The sequence below is a fragment of the Mirounga angustirostris genome, unplaced genomic scaffold (assembly GCF_029215605.1).
Source record: "Mirounga angustirostris isolate CCGP_5_RB_7025 unplaced genomic scaffold, mMirAng1.0.hap1 SCAF_17, whole genome shotgun sequence".
NCBI lineage: Eukaryota > Metazoa > Chordata > Mammalia > Carnivora > Phocidae > Mirounga > Mirounga angustirostris.
This window is the reverse complement of record NW_026991725.1, coordinates 22,176,873-22,200,562: the sequence shown is the minus strand read 5'-3', so window position 1 is coordinate 22,200,562 and position 23,690 is coordinate 22,176,873. Positions and strand designations below refer to the sequence as shown.

The 23,690-nt window shown below is 38.4% G+C and overlaps 1 protein-coding gene across 6 annotated transcripts in view; it reads right to left on the bottom strand.

The window, feature by feature from the left end:
- The window catches only part of SPOP (speckle type BTB/POZ protein), a 67,649-nt gene that overhangs the window by 21,071 nt on the left and 22,888 nt on the right, over positions 1-23,690 (bottom strand). For 2 of the 6 annotated variants that reach the window (XM_045889101.3, XM_045889100.3), the window contains exon 2: positions 12,476-12,526. The exons of 3 other annotated variants lie outside the window; for them this stretch is intronic. The gene's annotated coding sequence lies outside the window, so the exon portion shown is untranslated. Of the gene's footprint in view, positions 1-12,475; positions 12,527-13,548; positions 13,662-23,690 lie in introns of all 6 variants that reach the window. One more of the 6 variants, XM_045889098.3, reaches the window with a different exon arrangement.

The window sequence follows — 23,690 nt, the reverse complement described above, 5'->3', positions numbered from 1 at the left end:
GTCAGAGAAGACCACCTACTCGAAAGTAGCCTCCTAGTCACAATTCTATCACCCTACTTCCATCCTCTGCCCAATTCTTAATATTATCTTACCAAATGAATTTCCTCAAAGGGCATATAAAGTACATCCATGAAAAGGCTGCCAAAGAGGAGACAGCATAGTGAACCCCACATACAACTCTGCCACTGGCCCCTTTCTCGGGGGCACAAATATTCCACTCCTAAAAGAAAATGAGCTTGTTACCTCTCTAACTACCATCTCATCTCCTCCTACATTTCAGTGCAGACTTCTTAGGAGAAGTCTATTCTTCAACTCAGTGCTGGCTGCTCTCTTGAAGGGCAACATTCACCGCTTTCTTAGATGTGTCCCTTTCTCTGCAGCACAAGAGATCTCCTCGCTTACATGCTCCATCACTATCCAATTTTCCAGATTCTTCTTCTTGTTCTGTTCTCTGATCATTCCTCAATCTCTCTTACTGGATTCTCTTTCTCCAGTGTCGTTCCCGTGGTTGAATTTTCCATCATTTTCTCAAACTACATTCTCTTTCAGTTTATCCACCCCCAGTGTCAAAGTTTTGCCTTTATACAAATGACTCCCAAATCTCTGTGACCTGTCTCATAAGCCTCAGACCACCTTCAAATAACTGCTGTACATCTCAACAGGATGTCCCAGCAGCAAATCAAATCCAAGTCCAACTTCTCCTCTCCAAGGCCTTTCTTTTTTCTTTTTTTTTTTGAAGATTTTATTTATTTTTTGACAGAGAGAGACAGTGAGAGAGGGAACACAAGCAGGGGGAGTGGGAGAGGGAGAAGCAGGCTTCCCGCGGAGCAGGGAGCCAGATGTGGGGCTTGATCCCAACACCCTGGGATCATGACCTGAGCCAAAGGCAGACGCTTGACGACTGAGCCACCCAGGCGCCCCTCTCCAACGCCTTTCTAAACACAAAGCCATTCAAAACATTGGTGAATCTGGTTACAATTTTTAAGTACCATAAACAAAGCCAAAAAAACAAACTGGAAAAAAAAAAAAAGCTTGCAATGCATAATGAGGGGATAATTTATAAATTGATATGTAAGTTTTCTACAAAATTCATAAGAAAAAGGCCAACTACCCTGTAAAAATATTGTTCACAAAAAAGGAAATAAAATAGCTCTTAAAGTTTTACATCTTTCAAACCAGCAAGAAAAAAAATCAACCATGCCATGTAGGGGGACATGGGGCCTCTCCTACACTGCTGGTAAGACCATAATCTAGGATGTATTTTTGGACAGGAACTTCCTGTATGCAGTACGTTGACTATACATGCACCCTAAGACTTAGTAATTCTACTTTAACTGTAGAATTACTACAGTTAGTAATAGTAACTAACTATTACTAGTGTAATAGTGTAGGGGTTTCTCAAACTTCAGTGTGCATCAGAATCACCTGCTGGCCACCATCCCCAAAATTTCTGATTCAGAGATCTAAGCTAGGCCCACAAATCTGCATTTCTAACAAGTTCCCAAGTGACCTTGATGTGCAGGTCCTGGCACCACATTTTAAGAACCACTGCCCTAGAGAAACCCTGCACGTGGGCAGAAGAAGACACAGAGAGGGCTGCTCAGTGTGGCAGTGTTCATAACAGTGAAACACTAGAAACAAACCAAAAATCCATTAGGAGGGAAACAGAAAACTAAATTGGGTTATTTCCATATAATGGAAAACTATATTTCAGGATTTAAAATTAATGAACTAGATCTGCAGCACCATGGAGATGAGATCAAACACAATGGTAATGAACAAAAGCAAGTTCTGGAATGTCATGTGCAGTACCTGATTTATGCAAATTTAAGATTTATATATTATTTACAGATATGATATATGCATTCAGTAGAAGTAAAAAAACAAAAAACAAAAAACACACTGACAAGCTATACATCAGATTCACAATGGGAGAGCAGGGGAGAAGAATGAGGCCAGGACAAGGATATAAGAGATCACAAGTTGCTCTCTCCTGTTTCTTTCCAAATGAGGATGGTCTGAAGCAAATATGGAAATATATATATCTTTAATTTGGGATGATATCCACTTGAGTATATACCATTTTTCCTACTGTTCTGCTTTATTTTAAAGAATATATTGTAGGGCGCCGGGGTGGCTCAGTTGTTTAAGCAGCTGCCTTCGGCTCAGGTCATGATCCTGGAGTCCCGGGATCGAGTCCCGCATCGGGCTCCCTCCTCAGCAGGGAGTCTGCTTCTTCCTCTGACTCTCCCCCCTCTCATGCTCTCTATCATTATCTCTCTCAATAAATAAATAAAAATCTTTAAAAAAATAAAAATAAAAAATATATTGTAAGAATAGTGTAAGGACGTATTCCATTACATCAAACACTGGCTTCACTAAGGGAGAAATTTCGTTCCTGAACACTTGGTTTGTTTCCAGCTGTGCACAGACAATATGAATATAACTGATCATGTCGTCCTCTTTGCCTGGTTACTAGGAAGCCCTGAGACGTATTTGTAAGCTATCTCCTAAAACTCTAGAATCACATGATCATTCTATAACAGCTTTATTATTATTTTTTATTTTTATTTATTCATTTATTTTAGAGAGAGTGAGAGCAGGAGGAGGAGCAGAAGGAGAGGGATAAGCAGACTCCTTGCTGAGGGCAGAGCCCGATGCACAGCTTGATCCCACGACCCTGAGATCATGACCTGAGCTGAAATCAAGAGTCAGATGCTTAAGCGACTGAGCCACCCAGGCGCCCCAGCTTTATTATTATTATTATTATTTTAAGATTTTATTTATTTATTTGACAGAGAGATAGCGAGAGCAGGAACACAAGCAGGGGGAGTGGGAGGACAAGCGGGCTTCCTGCTGAGCAGGGAGCCTGATGTGGGACTCAATCCCAGGACTCTGGGATCACGACCTGAGCCCAAGGCAGACGCTTAATGACTGAGCCACCCAGGCGCCCAGCTTTATTATTTTCTTAACACTGTTACTCACTTTGCTATAATTCCCTCAACTGTTTACTCTTTTATATGTTAAGTACTTCTGGAAACCACCCCAAATCCTTTGTAGAAAGAGGTATAAATGAACAAAAAAGATCACTCAACTTACACACACATTCACTGGCAACTTAAGTAATAAGCATGGAAGGGGATCAATAAGATACAGTTGTATCCCCACAGAGTAATACCATTGGTATTACCAGAGTCCCCACTGGTTTTAAACACTATCCTACAGACATTTACAACTAAAGCATCCCATATAATCACAGATGGGAGTTAACAGTTTTATACACACACATGCTATTTCACTTAAGCTAACAAACTAAGCAATGCAGTGGCATTTGGGGCTCCCTGGTTTGTGCAATTCATGATTCCACGATATACTCAAGAAACCAAATGCTATACTTGATCACCTGCGATGGAGGTATGCTTCCATTTGATGGAAAACACATTCTCAAGAACTATTTGTCTAGTAATGAGTAAATGCACCTTAGGCAGTTTTACAAATCCCAGTTACCATTACTGCCAGTAGGAGCCAGAATGAAATTTCAAAATTCCCACTTAAAACTATCTTTTGGGCAGACTGGCAATGAAGATGTGAGTTTTACACATTAGTTAAGAGCATAAAATTTGGCTCTGGAGGTGTGCAGTGCAGCTCTACACTGAGGGATCATAAAATACTAATTTGGGTTTATTTTGAGGTTTTAAAAAATACTTCATATTTATCTAACAATTAATTTAAGGATTCTCTAAGCCTAAGAAAAAGACAAGTTTAAAAACAGTTTTTTTTTTTTAAGATTTTATTTATCTGAGAGAGAGAATGGGGGGGAGAGAGTATGAGAGGGGGGAGGGTCAGAGGGAGAAGCAGACTCCCTGCTGAGCAGGGAGCTGGATGTGGGACTTGATCCTGGGACTCCAGGATCATGACCTGAGCCGAAGGCAGCTGCTTAACCAACTGAGCCACCCAGGTGCCCTAAAAACAGTTTATTTTATTTTTTTTAATTTTTAAAGATTTTATTTATTTGACAGAGAGAGACATAGTGAGAGAGGGAACACAAGCAGAGGGAGTGGGAGAGGGAGAAGCAGGCTTCCCGCGGAGCAGGGAGCCTGATGCGGGGCTCGATCCCAGGACCCTGGGATCATGACCTGAGCCGGAGGCAGTTGCTTAATGACTGAGCCACCCAGGCGCCCCAAAACAGTTTATTTTAAAATGGCTTAAATGCTGTTACTGAACCATCGTCCATTATTACAACCAGGAAAAAAAAAATACTACTTTGGTCTTGGCCATTTTTTCTATCTTTTTTGCTTCTCATTTATTTTGTAGCCAAGTCTTTTTGGTTTTTCTTTTCTTTTCTAATAATATCACCTTTATTCCAATTTTAAAGAAATGTCTAACCCAACAGCTAGTAGCACTGGAAGATGAGCCTCAGACTTTGAGGAGCTTTAACCACACAACCTGCTGAGAGGGAAATTGACTAGGATAGCACAAGTCTAATTAATTTCACTCATGGCAGGCACCATGGGCAAAGTGTTCATCAGCAAAGTAGCCTAGGGTTACATTCTCTAGCACTTCATGCCAACTGCTGCAGGTGCTCAGCAGAAAAACAATTTCAGAAAAGAGGAGGTCTATTTGAGGGTCATGATTTGAGAACCTTTGTAGGAGACAACTAGCACCAAAATATAGTATCCCTGGCTTCAAACAAGTTAGGACAAGACCATCCAAGTTGTCTAGTGAGAAATTTCTTTTCCAAAGCTTAGCAAACTTCCCAGTATGCTGACAACTCTGAGGCTGAACATGTCTATGATATACCACCATTTATTTTCCTGTTTACGCTATTAAATCCTGACCCATGAGGTGATACCTCTTTTGCGTCACACCAAAAAATATACTTTAGAATATCTGTCCACTATAATACTGCTCAAATTCCAATGAAGGTAGTTATCAAGTTAGCAACCAATGGCAATCACTAACAGAATGTGTCTTAATAGGTATTAGGAGTCCATAAAGTTGCAAGTTATTTTTGCCAAGAGACTCCAATCAATATAGTATGATTTCTAACTAGAACATTAAACTCTAGAGAGTAGACAAATAAAAAAGATATTTTAATGCTGTCATGATGCACGTGCATGATACTTTCAACCAAACTTATACAGTGTACTTCTTTTCTGCCTTCTTTTACACCTATGAACACTTCTGTTGCCTTCAGTAGACTTGAAGCTCTTTAAAAGGAACTTGCAACTCTTCTTCTTTGTGTCCCCTTATCACCTAGCAGAGCCTGCCTAAAACAAGGCATTCAGCAAAAATACTTCGATGACTGAAAACATTTATCCAGTTGCATTCTAGTTCATTAACTTTTCTGCTTGTTTCTCTCACACATCTCTAAAAGAGCCTTTGAACAGTGCTGAGTATATTAGATTTGCAATGTAATGAGAATCATTAATTTGTTCTTTTGGATGAGTTACACACAAAGCCAAAAACTCCTAGCCTGGCACTCTCAAGTATCTGCTCTGGTAAAACTAAGGTTCTCATCCAGTACCAAGTGTATCTTCCTTCTACAAGGGGAAAGAGACCGGATATAATTTCCTTCATTTTGAAAACATGAATCAGTAATTTGAACTAAACTCTTATGTAATCAGGATTCTTTGAGGACAGATGAATTCCCTATACAATGGAGGGAAATGTCCCAATAGTTTAACCTGCAGTATATGCAGAGCTAGGCTACAACACTCTCTGAAAAGTGTTACAAAGACAGCTTCTGCAGTTCTTTTTTTATCTTTCTTTTATTCCCTATAAGCATTCCTCTATCTTCAATCTAATCCCGTCATCCAGAGAATTAAAAAAAAAAAGAACATCACCAACCAACACAGGCCTATCATATACATGATATCTGTAAGTTAGCCATATAGATCCATCGGTCTTAAAATTACAGGAATAAAAAAAAATAATTACAGGAATAAGACTGAGAAGATAATATGAGACTGAACCATGAAACTGTTTTGTAAGCCAAAACTAGTCAAACATCGGCAATTTTATGTGGTTCAACATAATACACAAACATGCACAAGCCAGACGGATGGGAACATAGCTTCTTAAAAGAATGGTTTATTAGGGACTTTGCAGAAGTCTATTACTTTTTTTTTCTTTTGGTTTAAAGCCTTGTACAGTTTCCAAGTAAGGAAAAATCCCAATGTCATAACTATTTTAAACCTGAGAGACGTTGCATTTTCCCAAACAGAAGATGCCAAAAAGATTGCTGACCAAAAAAAAAAAAAACCCACAAAACTATGGGAAGACTTGGATATATTCATTTTTGAGAAACTGATGTGACCTCAAAGTAATGTTTGTATTTCTCCTGTTACAGTGTCTTCAATAATATACAGTCTGTGAGATAGTAACTTCTTTCTCATTACCCTACGGATAGATTATTACAGGTCATACTGACTTCCTCTGTTGCAAGGTTTGAATGACTTTTGAAAATTTGTCATAGGTAAACTTATTACAATTCAATCTAGTCTAACAAAATACTAAATATAGCTTTTTTTTTTTAAATTTACAGACACTTCTTAAAATGAAACTAAGGGTACTCAAGAGAGACCTCAATAAGCAAAGGAAAGACTGGGGTTTCTCTTATATCCCTTATCAGGTTCATGCTTTATAAAATTTACAAGTTAAAGATGACTGCTTTTGTCTTTTTTTTTTTTTTTAAAGATTTTATTTATTTATTTGAGACAGAGAGAATGAGAGACAGAGAGCATGAGAGGGAGGAGGGTCAGAGGGAGAAGCAGACTCCCTGCTGAGCAGGGAGCCCGATGCGGGACTCGATCCCGGGACTCCAGGATCATGACCTGAGCCGAAGGCAGTCGCTTAACCAACTGATGAGCCACCCAGGCGCCCTGCTTTTGTCTTTATTGAGATATAACTGACATTTGTTTTTGTTTTTTTAAATTCTTTAACAAAAGGATTTCGTATTAAGTGAATCTAAAGATCAAGAAGAAAAAGTCAACAGCCTAATGGAAAAATGGGCGAAGAACAGCCCATGGTTTGGAGAAATGTAAATACCAGTGGCTCTGAAATATATGAAAACATGTTCAACTCTCATTCATATAAGATAAATGCAAATTAAACCACACACTGATTCACCAAGTGAATTGGCAAAGATCAAAATGTTTGATAACACTTGCTCAGGGTAAGGAGAACACTTCTGATTAGAGTATAAATTGTTACATTCTGCATGAAGGGAAATGTGTATCAGAATGAATAAGAAATGCACATACCCTTTGATCCAGCAATTTTACTTCTAGAAATTTACCCTACTGATATATTTAATATGACAAATATTAACAGATTTTTTCACTGTGGCATTATTTGTAATCACAAAAGAATGGAAACAACCTAAAAGTCCATCAACAAGGGTTTGATTAAATGAATTATGATACAAACAGACAATATAACAAAAATCTGTTTAAAATGGGGAGGTTCTTTCTATTTAAAAAGGCAAAAATATTTATTTATTTTAACATATACATAATATTCTCTGGAAAGCTATACAAGACCCTAGGGACACTGGTTACTTCCAACAAAGGAAACTAGGGTACATGGGTGGGAAGGAACTTTCCATTGTATTTCCCTTTTGTACTTTTTGAATTTTGAACCATGTGAATATATTATCTTTTCAAAAAAAATTAAAAAAAATTTTTAAAGCAATTAGCAGCCTTTACAATTAATTTTTCTAAGTGAGGAGATGGCTTATAAATCAGACCCTTATGAAAGACAAGATAGGAATTATCCAGTGGTTTCCATTGTTATCTGAGTAAAATCTACCTCTGTCATGACTGCCAAGACCTCAGTCTATGTCCCTGACCTCATCTAACACTTACCCTTCACAGTCACTATGCTTTAGTCACTCAGGCCTTTAATTCTACTTAGTGAGCACACCAGGCTCTTTCCTGAGCCTGGAAAGCTCTTTTTTCCCCTCAGATCTTTTCAGAGCTGGCTCCTTATCATTTAAATGTTCTATCAAGTATAAGATCTTCAGAGAGGCCTTCTCTGACCCCCTACTTCCACCCTGTTCCTCTCATTACATTACCCTATTTTATTTTCTTCATGATCACTACCTGAAATGATCTTGTTTCAAGTTTCTTACTTGTCTATTGTCTTCCCCACCAGAAGTTAAGCTCAATCAGAGAACAGCATCCCCTGTACCTAAAATGGTATCATAACAGGCACTCACTAAATATTTGTTCAGTGAAATTGTTGTTGAATAACTAGACTACTGTCTTTGGGGATCATATTCTCCCTTAATGAGCTCTAGTTAAAAGGTTAAAGTTTGGGAGTTGCTGAGTGAATAACAGCTATAGGAATCCAGGCACACTTTTAAAACAATAAAACATTTTCAAAAAGAAAAGCATCAGTTCATCTCATTCCAATTTTAAATAACTCATTCAGTATGTTCCAAAACTAGGGACACCTGGGTGGCTCAGTCGGTTAAGCGTCTGCCTTCGGCTCAGGTCATGATCCCAGGGTCCTGGGATCGAGCCCCACATCAGGCTCCCTGCTCAGCGGGAAGCCTGCTTCTCCCTCTGCCACTCCCCCTGCTTGTGTTCCCTCTCTCGCTGTGTCTCCCTCTGTCAAATAAATAAATAAAATCTTAAAAAAAAAATACGTTCCAAAACTATACTCTCCTTCGATTAAAAAAAAAAAAAGTCCAGGAAAACTTGGGATAAAAGGTAAGCCTGTACAGCTAAATGGGGGAGTTCCTAAATCCATAAGACAACAGTAACATAAGCAAGTTTTCTAGAATAGGGCAATCCTGGTTATAGAAAGTACCACTACAACAGCTGCCAGGAATTCAGGCTAGACCTTGAGAGTTCTTTGAAGTTGAACCCTATATAATAAGATGCCAGTATATTGATAAAACTGAGGCAGATCTTTAGCATCTTTACTTAGATTTGACCTTAAATTTTCACATCTGACATGAGGTTCGATTCCCTTAAAATTGACATGTAGAGAAAACATATTTAACATTAAATATATACACATGTAAACATGTCCCTGTATAAATATATAGAGACAGACATATCTCTGAACACATAAGTAAGTTTTTTCTATACCAGGCTAATTTGTAGAACATATTTTCTGCCGTAGCCAAATATTTATCTAATTAAGAGGTTGAATTATTCTCCCAACTAATGTTATTTAAGGAAAACTCAGAAACAAGTATACTAGTATGTATGCAGGTCAGTACCTTTAAGATTCCCCAGTTTACAGATACCTTAGGCAAGCATAGACACTGAAATGATTGTTAAGGATTAGATATCCTTTTAAACATAAAAAGGCTATTTTACCTTCTTCTCCTCAATCTAAGGGTTACAAAATGGGAGATTTACAGAAACAGCCTGGCTAGTAAGGCTCATCCAAAGCCAAGATGAAGATGAACAAGAAGGTACATGAAAGAATCTCAAGTCATGGAAAGCAGTGGAATAACCAACAGATAGCTCCCACTGGCTCCCAAACCTTAGTGTGTGCTGGCTGTTTACAGGCTTTTACTGCCCTTCTCTACAGGTTATAAATAACTGCAAAGTGTCCTTGTCCCCAAGGAGACCTTCGCAGCCAGCTCAAAGGTTAAAATATGGAATAATTCTCACTTTGGATGAAACTCTTCCAGTTACCAGAAAAATGAAAGAGCAAAAAAATTTATTGCCCATCTAAGTTAAAGGCTGGGGAATCATTCCCTCTCCCTAAAATCTATCAATTCTATAAAAGTTGTTATACAGACTTATTAGCATAGTTCACCACCCCAAAAATATATCCAGGGAGGATGCAATACATGCTCTGTTCCAAAAGCAAAGGCCTGTCCTGGAAAGGAGCAAATGCCACTCAACGGTCTTATAGGATAGCATCTCTTCAGACCTCATCTCTTCAGACCTTAAAGAAAGACTTCTTGAATTCCTTTGCTTTTTAATTTAGGTAAAAATGACGAACTGAGCTAAATGCATCTCGTCTCCACTTGGATGAGGGATGCAGCACAAGCAATCATGGTTGCACCAAGCACAGGTTTCACAAGGTCTGGGCTAATACAATCAGGTGATGTGCTAATGTTGTTAATTACTGAACCCCTGCTAGGAAAAAAAGTAAAAACAAAAACAACTCTTCCAACTGCTTAAAAAAAGGCAGGGTTCATCAGATCAAGCTTCTCCACACATCACTTTCAAAATCCATCATTTGGGAGATGTCTGAAATGGAAAGACAGGAATCCAAACAAATCTGATTATAAAGGGGCTATTTCACTTCAAAGTGGATCTCAGTTCCAAAGGAAAACACCTTCAGAAATGAAGTTAGATAGGCAGAACCAAATAATCAGCAACTTCTCTCTTTTCACAAATTATAATTATGTGTTGATTCCACTGATGACTTGGACAAAAATCTCCAGGGCCACAAAGAGCAAACTTAGGAAAGATGAAGATTTTAACACATCCCACGTGTTATCAAAGATTTCTCCTCTAGGTTGAGAAAATTCATTCTAAAACAAGAGCTAGAACAGAATTTAAAAAAAGAAGGAGGAGGAAGAGGGGAAAAAACCTTATGGCTAAGAAGATATGTTTATTATATAATTATATTCTCAAAGCTGTTTCGAGATTTGGGAGGTTATAGTTTTTCACCCTCTCCCCTCACTACAAACTACGAAGAACCTTATAAAATTCAAATAGTAAACAGATGAAAGGCTTGGCCCTAATACAATTTAAATGTGTCCAATCTGCAAGGAGTTCAAAAACAGAAGACTCATTTCATGAAACAAACAGGCAGAGGTTGCATATCCCCACAAGGTCCTCTGGCCTTTCTGGAAACCAAATTCAACAGGCAGTTCTCTTCGGCCATCTATACTTTAGTCAAGCCATTTAAAAATATTTCTTAGTTAACACAATTTGGCTACAGAAAGAGCTCAAGGAATACATAGCAAAGAAGATCATCTAAACTGGTCTTAGGGTATACTATGTGGACTAAGTTCATTAACTTCAAAGCTGAAAAAGCCCATCTCCTCCAGAAAATCTGGTATACTACAAGGGCAACCATTCTCTTCAGCATTAACTACTACTATCTAGCAGTACAGAATTTCGTATTCTCTGGAGACACTGTTCTTTGTAAGAGACTCTAAGGTCTCCCTTCAACTATGAAAGAGAGAATGAAGTGTATTTTTGCTTTAATCTCCTTTAACCGTGGTCTTACTAGAAAAAATCTGATGACTGTTCACATGGATCCATGTCCACGCTCCTTACTTAGAAACCATCTGCAGAAAATAAATTCCCTCTTCTAAAGTTATTAAAAATAGGGGCGCCTGGGTGGCTCAGTCGGTTAAGCGTCTGCCTTCGGCTCAGGTCATGATCCCAGGGTCCTGGGATCGAGCCCCGCATCGGGCTCCCTGCTCCGCGGGAAGCCTGCTTCTCCCTCTCCCACTCCCCCTACTTGTGTTCCCTCTCTCGCTGTGTCTCTCTCTGTCAAATAAATAAATAAAATCTTTAAAATAAATAAATAAAGTTATTAAAAATAAGCCAATTTCTATGTTAATGTTAAGGGTTCTAACTAAGCTAAATGGAACAAAGGACGGGCAGGAAGTTCTCAGTTTTAAATGTTCATTCCAAAATTCATGACACAAGGAAAAAGTAAAACCACACAGGCAGACAAAACAGGGGCAAGTTAGACAGAAAGTCTGTCTTAACAGAATTTCCTGGCTCCCAACAGTTTGTGTCAGATTTTAAAAGACTAAAATGCTGTAATACCTATTTTACCCAATAAAACTCTGTAAAAACATACATAAACATTTGAGGCATGAATCTCACATGAAAAAGTAAAATTTTTAAGATGCTGGCCTGAATGGCAGGAACATTTTTTTAAGTTACCCATAAAGAGATAAGCTCTACATACATACACAAAGGCAATTTGCTCAGAATCAAATGCCTTGAACAGAGTAAAATGAAGCCCATGGCTTGCTTTATTTCCTTTTATAAACTGTAATTCTCATTTCCCTGAAGATCTTCTCTAGGGAGAAAAATCATCTTACTCTAAGGTCTCTCTCTATATCATGTATTATCAACCACTGATTACAAATGTAAATCCCAACTTTTCTCCCTTCCACCATTAGTGCAAAAGCCTTATATTATATGCTGCAGTCACCAGAGAGGATCTGAACAAATAGCTATGGTTTACTCCAGGAAAGAATATTTAAAATAAAACTTCTTTTCAAGTCACATATGAAAAATGTTTCTTTAACATCATTTGTAATGCTCATTATTAAAAAAAAAAAAAAAACCTTACATGTTTACCTTCTATGACTTCCAACTTTACATACCATTTGCACTGAAATGAAACCATAGACTGCACTCAAGATATGCATTTTTTAAAGTCATGGTAAATATTTCTGTGTATTTCATTCTGCTTTTTTCCTCATGATCTTAAACTATGTTTAAAAGAAAACTATGTAAAAACTCACCAAGTTAAGTCAGTAGGAAGACTCTAATTTGTCTTGTCTAACAGGAAACCTCTGTTGGAAATAGAGATGATGAATCAGACTTAACCAGATTCTGAATCTCATACAAGTCTTTACTTATTTTGGCTATTCTGAAAGGGAAAACCTTACAAAAGCAGGTAATACATTTGCTAGGAATTCCTAGTCAAAATCACCATTCTTATATTTTATCACTAGTTCTGGATATGCTATTTTTTAGTCATCTCTGAAAAAGATTATACTTTGATATGGAAGTCTGAAAAATCCAAGCTAATTCTTTTAATCAACTGGCCTATGAATGCAGCAAAAATGAAATAAATGGTTTGCTTCGTGTCAACATGTACAAGAGGGGGGTCATCATCACATTTGCCAGTTACCTCACAAACTGTTCAAAGAATTATTTCATTTTTATGTCAAATGTCCTTTATAAAAAGTGCTCTGTGGGTCAACTACATGAAAGCAAGATACATTTAAGCAAAGCAATGTATTCTATGGTTTAAACGAACAACTACCATAATGAGGTTCCTGGTGAAGACTGAGGAGATGTCTTAACTAAAACACCACCACCACCCTAATTATCGACCATAGCCTACAAAGTAACTCAAAACAGAAACAGGGCTAAGAGTGGTTGCCAGGCTTCCAGAAGCCTAACATAAGCAGAAAATTCTAGCACTCTCTTCCCTTTTGTGGGAAAATAAGTACTGCATACATACTGGGTGATTCCTTAAAAATAGAATCTTTTCTTGAAAATCTAAACACTAATTTTAACCGGTACACCTACAAATAAGCTTCTCTTATTTTCATAAACTAGTCTAGTTACTATCAATAATGGAAGGAGCCCTCACCAAAAACTGTCCTCAACTACTGATGCTAAAACAGGCCAGTCTTGATCAGAAGAGTTAAGAGTAGCAAGAGTCAGGCTGAATTCATTTAACAAATATTTACTCAACACCAACTGTGCAAGGCATTCTTTCAGACACAGAGGTTAAAAAAAAAAAAAAAAAAAAAAAAAAAGACAGACAAGGTTCCTGACCCTCTGAGGGTAGACAGACAAATACCTCTTAAGACTCTGTAAGTAGTCCCAGGCGGAAGATGCCAACCAACTCTAAGAAATGAAAATGCTGAATGTTGGTGATTCTTAAACAGAAACCACTACCTTTAGTTCCTTACCCTGTAAAACAAATTTTTTAAGTGTAAGGCTTTGGTTTCTCAGTTAATTTGCTACAATGAACATTTTCAGGCCCAGTGGATCAGCAAAATGTAAGGAGTCTGACAATACTGATGAGGACTGGGAGGAACAGGGACACCTCTCACACTGTAGGTAGGAGGGCAAATTAATACAACCACTTTTGAAAAACAGTTTTATCTAATAAAACTAAAGATCCAGCAATTCCACTCCCAAAAATGGCCCAGAGAAATTCCTGCACATCCATCAGCACACATAGACAAGAATGTTCATAGCAGCCAAAAACATCAACAGTAGAATGGATACACAAATTATGGTACATTCATATAACAGGAAGCTATATGGCAGTGAAATTAAACTACTGTTCTACATAACAACATGGATGAAAGTTACAAACATATTGTTAGGTTCTGAAAGAAGACACAGAAGAACACATACTATATTATTCTATTTATATAAAGTTCAAAAACAGACAAAACTAAATTATAATGGTTTGTAAGGATTCCTAGGTGGTAAAATCATAGAGAAAATGATTATCACAAATGTCAGACTCTCCACAAGAGTATGGGTTATGATCTAAAAGGCATACACAATATAGCAAGCTTCTAGGTGCCGGCAATGAGATATTTCTAGGTCTAACTGGTGGTTATATAGGTACTTTCTTTTTATAATTCATCTTTAAACTATAGTTATGTTTTATGTATTTTTCTATGTTTTATATTTCATAATAAAAATGTTCGAGACATATGTTAAAACAGAGTAGCTACAAAGGTACATACATACACACACACACATATATATCCTCCTACATCTAAGGGTGAATACAATGTCTTGCACAGAATACACCCGTGTTTTTTTTTTTCCAAGACAATTCATAAGGAGAAATCAATAATAAAGAAGGGTCACCTAGGAATGAACACCTATAGACAGACTTTCCTATCATACTTTCTTTCTTTGAATTTAACTGAAATACCTAAGGTCTGTATTTCAGGGAAATTTATAGTACTGACACAAATGTTTAAATCTGGCTACTCACCAGGAGCCATTAGTTAAAACCAGTCATTAGTTAAATAAAAAAATTATTATAAGAAATAATCCAGGGGCGCCTGGGTGGCTCAGTCGTTAAGCGTCTGCCTTTGGCTCAGGTCATGATCCCAGGGTCTTGGGATGGAGCCCCACATCGGGCTCCCTGCTCCGCAGGAGGCCTGCTTCTCCCTCTCCCACTCCCCCTGCTTGTGTTCCCTCTCTCGCTATCTCTGTCAAATAAATAAATAAAATCTTAAAAAAAAAAAAAAAAAAGAAAGAATCCAAAGTTTCTGAAGGCAAAGCCAAGATACAGTATTTTTTGGTATTACCTTTTTAGCTTAATCATGGCCTCTCATGGAACCTCCAATGACTTCCCATCTCACTTGGAGTAAAAGCCAAAATCCTTGTAATGGCTGAAAAAGGACTGCACAATCGGACCTCATTACCTCTCTGGCCTCACCTCCAATTATGTTTTCCTGACCTCACTATGTTCCAGTCAAACTGCCCTTCTTTGCTGTTGTTCCTGAGACAGAACAGACCCATTCCTGCCTCAGGGCTTTGTACTTGCCTTTTTCTCTACCTGGGTAACTCTTCCCCTAGATATTCTCCTGGCACGCTCCCTCACCATTGTTGGGTCTTTCTGTAATAGTCACCATCTTCTGTGAGGCCTTCCCTGACGCCCTTAAAATGTCATCCCCTTCCCCAAGGCCACACTCCTATTCCTCCTTCATTACTTCATTTTTTTCTCTAGCACATAAAATCATCTACCTTAAAATACCTGGAATGTATGAAAGGCAGACTCCTGTCTGTTTGTTCCCAGACTGTGTATGGCACAAGGGAGGCCAGAAATAAACGTTTATTTAATAAATGGCTGAATTAATCTTTTTCTTTTCCATTTCTGTTCTTGAAAGATTAGACAGTAAATCCATATATTTAAAAAAAAAAGTTTCCCCTCTATGTCAAATTTATTAACAAAGTTTGTTTTACTAACAAGCTTCAGGTTTATTAGTATTAATGAGTCACGGGTAAGGTAAGACCTATGAAGAGCTGATACAGAGCTGCATTTTCCCCCTAACAAACGCGCAGTCCCTGTTCTAGTGATAACAATGCTGGGAAGCCACTGAGAGACAAGAACTGCTCTAGCACACTGGTGTACCCGCTACGGGAGCTTCCTGACAAGACATTGCATGAAGACGGACGGCTGCCTTTAGTTAGGCTTTTTAAGTTTAGGGTTTTTTTTAATGAGGTTTTATTTTAATAGAAGGGGGAAAAAGGTGTTTTTAAAAGAATTATGTAGGGGCGCCTGGGTGGCTCAGACGGTTGGGCGTCTGCCTTCGGCTCAGATCATGATCTCAGGGTCCTGGGATCGAGCCCCACATCGGGCTCCCTGCTCGGCAGGGAGCCTGCTTCTCCCTCTCCTTCTACTGATCCCCCTGCTTGTGCTCTCTTGCTCTCTCTGTCAAATAAATAAATAAAATCTTAAAAAAAAAAAAAGAATTATGTAAACAAAATATAACTTCAAGAAGAAAGTTCTTTATATTTTTACTCCCACAAAAACGGAAGGCTTCTGTTATGTATCCCGATGAAATATCCCAACAAGGTAACTATGGTTAGAGAAAAAAAATTATTTTTGAGTTAGGTACCAAAATTGTTATAGTAGTTTCCAGAGTGAAAGGGAAAAAAAAACTCCATACTGTTAGTGTATCATATTATCCTATTCTAAAGAAAGATTTAAAATAGGAACATCTCTCCCCAGTATAAATTGTGGGATTGATGTGATAAAGAGCAGGTAAAGAACTCCATTCAAACTTAGTGATTACAGTGGCAAACGGGAAATAATTCTCTAAACAAAACTGCCTGTCAGGTGATATGACATATATCTGAGCATACAGACAGAGCTTATACTTTTGATGGAATGCTTCGCTCAAGTTAAAACTGGAGTAAACTTAGATCCAAAGGTTACTTTCCAACCACAATACTTGTGACCTGAACCATATCCTAACACATGAATAAATCTGTGAGAAAATACACAGGCATCTGATATTGCATGGTTACACTTATTACTAAGGCCAACATTAAGGTCTGATCAATTGTTAAAAAAAATACTTCACACATAAATTCTTATCAAATTCTTAAAGATAGTTCACATATTCATGAGGTGAAAATATCATGACTATATATTCATACATGACGTGGCGGCCCAAATTAGTTGTTAAGAAAGGAAGTCCTACTCAAACACTTGCAGCAGGCAGAGTGTATTATTAGAGAAGAGTAACAGTTTTCATGTGTAACACTTCAGCATTCCAAGCGCTCAAAGCTCTGAATAGCATCCACATTTAAAGGGGAAAAGACACGGAGCATAAAAATTAAAAATATACTCAACCTTGCAATAATTAAGAAAGTAGAGTGGATTAAAGACTCCAGACAAAAAAATTATAAACAAAAACTCTGATCATTGAAACATATGGTCCCTGAACAAACTTTATCAGTAATAATTCTAATATAAGGTGAAGGCTTATATTTTTTAATGCTTAATTTGGCTAAGAATGCTCCAAGAAACTCTTTCATGAATATCAGCTATGTCTGGATCATGCTGAATTTAGAAGGTAACACAAGAATTCCCTGAACTGGACTGGAGATCAGTGAACAGTCCTACGCTTGGTGGGACGTATTCTAGGAGTTAAAAAGTAGTAAAAGAGGAAGGGTTTAAAGAAAGAGGTGAGGAGTCATTAACATTTATGAAAAATAGCTACTGGATATGAGACAATAAAAATACAAAATACTGGAATGCAAAAGTTGCCAAATTTAGCAGATTCCAAAAAGAATCCATAGGAAAAGAAAATTTTAGAACCTCTGACCCTAATAAAAGTTGGGTTTCTCAGTTATGAAAGGGTCTCCTCATCCCTCCCCCTCCCCCAAGTGATGATATGAATACCTAAGTGGTGGCCCAAGTGGGAGAATTCAGGTAAGATACTGAGGGAAAAAAAAAAAATCAAACCAGGGAAGCAGCAAGAACAACTATCACAACAAGAAGGAGGAGGAGGACGACAAGGAAAGCATAGGGATCCACATGAGGCTGTTGTTCACTGGAGTTCTATAACAGCAAATAAATGGAAACAACTTAAAGATCCATCAAAGGGTTTGGAAAAACTGAAATATTCATAGTGAAATAAAAATTAAACAGCTAAAACGAGGGACCTAGATTTATATGAATCCAGATGGATAGATCTTGAAAAACAATAAGCAAAAAAACAAATGACTGTCATAGAATTTATATATTCACACACATTCTCTCTCTCTCTCTCACACTCACACACACACACACACACACACACACACTGCACTGCAAGGATGCACACTAAATTCAGGGTAATAGTTGTCTCTAGGGAGTGAGGGTGGGAAAAAGAACAGAGAAAGTAAATAAAGAGGGATTTCAGCTAGAGAGGTTTGTCATAATCTCTCCATTTTGTTTGCCTTTTTAAAAAATGTTTCAAAAACAATGAATTCAGAAGGAAAAGTAAATTAGAAAAGATTTTTTTAAATCGACATCAGGGAAATATTTTAAATAGACAATAATGTAGTCTGAATCAAACCAAAAAAAGCCAATGAATTCAGACCAGATCTTCTTAATAATGAAAAAACTAGCTCTTGTTGGTAAAATACTTTTCCCAGTTGACTGGAATTACATAGCACTGGGCTTATTTAAGCAGAGGGAGGAGGAGGCTGACTTCATATACCTCAGCAAGAAAGCACATTTTATTATTTTTATTTATTTAATTTTGAGAGAGAGGGAGAGAAAGCATGTGTTGGGGGGGTGGGGAAGGTGGGAGAGGAACAGAGGGAGAGGGAGAAGGGAGAAAGTGCTGGGCGTGGAGCCCCACATGGGGCTCAATCTCATGACCTTGAGATCATGACCTGAGCCAAAATCAGACTCAGTTAGTCAGACGCCTAATTGACTGAGCCACCCAGGCACCCCCAAGAAAGCACACTTTACATACAACTAATACAGTAATCCAGCCTATCTTCAGGTTGTAAATCCTTATAAAGGAACCAGATTTCCACAGAGGACCTTCTCTTTCCTCTCCACCATCCTACCTTCTAACCTCATGAAGACCTGTCCTCCATCCTTCCCTAATTTTATTCATTGCCCTCATAGGACTAATCCCTCCTTTAATCACGTCAATTTTTAGTGCCTGAACTCAAAGACAGATTTATTTTTAAAGAAAACTTGAGACTTTTTGAAATGACTTAAGCTTTTTCTCCTCTTTCAATTACGTTTTTTCCTCTCTCTTCCTTTGCTTTTTGCCATCCCCAACCTTTTTTCCCCCCTTCCATTCTCTTGCTGACCAACAGTTGCTTTCAACTGCTTGTAAGCCTCTGGCATATTTATACTTTTTGCTTCTTAAGGAAAAGATACTCCCAAACCAAACAAAATCCCATGCCATAGCCCAAAGGTCAACTAAAGAGGAGAAAACTTAAAGTAAAAAATACTAACCATATTTTGCTGTCTTTCATTTTGGCATGAAGACCAGGAATACAGTTCCAACTACCAAATAAGACAGCAAAACCAAACTTCCTTTCACATTTTATCATCTTTATATCATTGAAATGTATCTGGGGCCGTCTGTTTCACAAGACACTTTGGTTAAGAATTATAAGACCACTGAGAATAGGTCCGTACAGTTAGGTATGACAACCTAGTGGAAACCGCAGCCTCAAGATTCACAACAGACGTACGATCCACGCACTACTCCCCCATCCTCCTGGTCTTCGTTAAAAGTACTTCTGAGGTCATCCTGTGTTAAATGCTTTAAGCTATATAACCATTTCCTCACAAATATCAGTCACTGCCTCAGTCTCCAAAGTACTCTGACATTCATGATCTTATTTGGGATTTTTAACAGCTCTGTGAGGCATGCGGAGCAAGTATTTTACAAATAAGGAAAGAGAAGCTCAGAAGTCATGATCACATGGCTATGAAGGGATCTGAATTCAGAACTCAACTCTTTTGAGTTCTCCTAACCCAAAACTTCGTCATTCCTATGACTGATTCTTAGATCAGGTATGGTCTTTTATTCAACATGTAGGAAATGGAAAAATATCTGATAGAAGGTATATTTATATACTCTAGCTTTCAATTCCCATTTCATTTTCAAGTGGCAACTCTGTTGAAAAGTATGCTTCTTTTCCCAATGAATTCTGAGCACCACTATTAAGGGAGACCTGGGCTAATCATTGACAGGCTCATGCCTACTTTCAAGGCTGGACCCTGGGAACAAATCATATGTTCTAATACTTTAAGAAAGACTTTCCATACATTAGCACGTAATCATCATTAATTTTTTTAAATAAAATGCGTTCTAACATGCCAGAGTAATTTTCTACCCTGAGTTTCCAAGAAACTAGCGTCTTTTCCCTCGAGATCTCTCTCTCCATTGCCGTAAGCTCACAGAATTAAAAAGCCCAATTTCTATCATTAATATTTATTTGAGATGTATACCACGACTAAAATACTAAACAGCACCATGTTCCACCCAACTGCTTAAGCCAAAAAAACCCCTTTTCCTAGGGTTCCCATCTATCAGCAAGTCCTGTCAGCACTCTTGCTTCCTAACACATTCCACATTTATCCATTTCTATGCAGTTTTCTCTCACCTGAACTGGTGTTAACAGGTTTCTAATTGATCTCCATTACTAGAAAGGATACTGGCAACAAACCAGGAAACACTAACATTGGCATCCTCCAATCTAGCTTTCCAGTCTTACCTAATGTGACTGTTCAAATTCAGTCAACTGCCAGACTATCCAATTCCATTGCTCAGTCCACATTCACAACAGAACTAACGTGGCTATACAGACTGGATTCCTCCCTAAGGATGTGGGATTACAAAGATAAATTTGCCACTCTATCTGTTCTTGGCCCTATATGAACCTCTTTTCCCTTTCAAATTCAACCAAAACTTTACTGATTAAAACTGCACAGACATGATTTGACTCTGATCCTCAAGATGTTATTTTTTTAAAAGATTTTATATATTTATTTGAGAGAAGAGAGAGCGCGCTTACGAGAGAGAGAGAGAGAAAGAGAGCGCATGCATGTGCGCGCACAAGAGTGGAAGAGCGGGAGAGAGAGAAGCAGACTTCCCACTGAGCAGGAGGCCTGACGCAGGGCTTGATCCCAGGACCCAGGACTAGGACCTGAGCCGATGGCAGACCCTTAACTGACTGAGCCACCCAGGCGCCCCCTCAAGATGTTTTTAAAAGGCTCCTTTATTTCCTGAAAACCCTCTCCTTTGAAGCAAAGATTCACCTTATCAGCCTAATCAAATTATTTTCAAATAAAGTGCCCATTTTGAGAGGCCTATTGATTATTTAAATTTTGGAAGAGTAACTTCTCCCCACCTATACAAGCAAAGACAGATATTTATCCTAAATTCAACAACTAATTTTTTTTTAAGATTTTATTTATTTATTTGAGAGAGAAAGAGTGCGCGCGTGAGCGCACAAGCAGGGCAGACGAGCAGAGGGAGAGGGAGCAGCAGACTTGAGCCTGACGTGGGGCTTGATCCCAGGACCCTGAGATCATGACCTGAGCAGAAGGCAGACACTTAACTGACTGAGTCACCCAGACGCCCCCCCCCCCAACAACTAATGATAACATTACTAAATATGTTTCTATTGCTGGAGCCCTAGAGTCAATCAACCATAAAAAATATTCATTGACTATCTCCAGTTCCATGTTGAACTACCAGCTTTAACACTACCAATTTCTTTGCCTGTTTTTTTTTTTTTTTAAGATTTATTTATTTGAGAAAGAGAGACAGTGCAAGTGCAAGGTGGGGTGGGGGGGAGAGGTAGGGGAAGCAGAAGGAGAGGGAGAGGGAAAGAGAGAATCTCCAAAAGACTCCCCACTGAGCGCAGAGCCCACACACAGGGCTCGATCTCGTGACCCTGAGATCACGACCTGAGCTGAAAGCTGAAATCAAGAGTCAGACATTTAACTGACTGAGCCACCCAGGCACCCCTACTTGGTTTGAATAAAGAGAAAATTGTTTCTGACCTTGAAGAGCCAGGAAAAAAGACTCAACTCATAGTTAAAAGAAGAACTGCTCATATTTTCAGCAACTGAGAGCTTCTCCTCAATATATGTTTTCTTCCTTTAAACAATTTCCCTACCATCTTTCACAGTACACTTCACCCTTAAATAGCAAGCCCTTTTGAAGTCACAAAAATTATTTCTCCATCTACTCAACCCCTGGATACCAGATGGAACGAAAACTCAGTAAAATCAATTTAAAAAAATCTAGAAGAGTCAGCGAGGTATTCAAATCAAACAGGGAAGCTTTGGACTCTAAACACAAATTCATTCAAATATTAAAACTTACAGAACTCATAAATGAATTCACTTTTAAGGGATTGGGCCTCCAAAGTTACAAAATGTGGCCAAAAGTTACCACTATCACTTTATCTTTACTGCTAGAGGTAGTTACCTTAAGAACTATCTTACATTACAAAGGTCAACATTTTATTGGGTCTTCCAAAATCAATTCTTCACAATGAGAAATGGACATCAGTTAGATAAATAAAGTAACAATAGAACAAGTCAATATATTCATAAGCTTCTGCTGTCCTTGGGACCCGAATTCTAGTGCAGGTTTTGCAGATGCTTTCCTAAATCTGACTTTTCTCAGCCTTAAATTGAGGATGACTGTCCAAGGTCTCTTTCAGAGCACAAGTCTATGCCCCTCTAGAAATAATGTTAAAATTACATCTGCCTGGGGCGCCTGGGTGGCTCAGTCGGTTAAGCGGCTGCCTTCAGCTCGGGTCATGATCCCAGGGTCTTGGGATCGAGCCCCACGTCGGGCTCCCTGCTCAGTGGAGAGTCTGCTTCTCCCTCTCCCTCTGCCTGCCTCTCTGCCTACTTGTGCTCTCTATCTCTCTGTCAAATAAATAAATAAAATCTTTGAAAAAAAAAAAAATTACATCTGCCTTGGGGCGCCTGGGTGGTTCAGTCGGTTGAGCGTTCGACTCTTGGACCCTTGGTTTCGGCTTAGGTTGTGATCTCATGGGTCAAGGGATCAAGCCCTGCATCAGGCTCTGCCCTCAGTGGGGAGTCTGTTTTAAGGATTCTCTCCCTCTGTCCCTCCCTCCACTCGTGCACACACTCTCTCTCAAATAAATAAATCTTTTTTTTTCAAATAAATGAATCCTTAAAAAAATTGTATCTGCCTCTCTTCACATGTGCTTTCTGAAAACTAAAAGCAATACATACAGAGTACAAATAATTCAAAAGTGATAGGAAGCTATAAATGTAAAGTAAAAGCTTCCTTCCAGACACCCAAATCCCTCTTCTAAAGCCTAAAGACAACTACTGTTTGAAACAATCCCCAAAATGCACAAAACCAAAAAAAGGCCATGTACCAGCAAACACACACACACACACACACACACACACACTTCCTGGAGGCACACATAGACCTATCCTTTCTAAAGGTTGTAAAGAACTCCAGTGTACCGTGATGTGTGGTTTCCAGGGGTCTGCTACAGCAAACAACCCAGCAAACTGGTATATCTGAACATACATGCAAGCAAGCCCAAGAGCCTGTACATTGTTTATTTTGATAGATAATGCCAAATTGCCCTGTAAATGTTTTATATATATATGTATATACTCCCCAGATGATTGCCAGATTCCTTGCACCTTTGAGCATCTACCCACTTGACAGATATTCATCCAGGATGGCCAGAGACAAAAAAACAGAAACAAAAAGAAGCAGTGAGAGAGACTTAGACCCCCCCCAAAAAAGCTCAGAAATATCTATTAATTAAGTAGACAAACTTCATCCAAAAATACAGCAAACATGATATGTGATACTTGTTTGTTTATAAGATTTAAGTGCTGCTGTTTCCTTGAGATGTTTAAGAAGATATTGATAGAAAATAAATTTCAGGTGGGAAGCAAAAGGAGAGTAGGTGAGCAACTTGTAT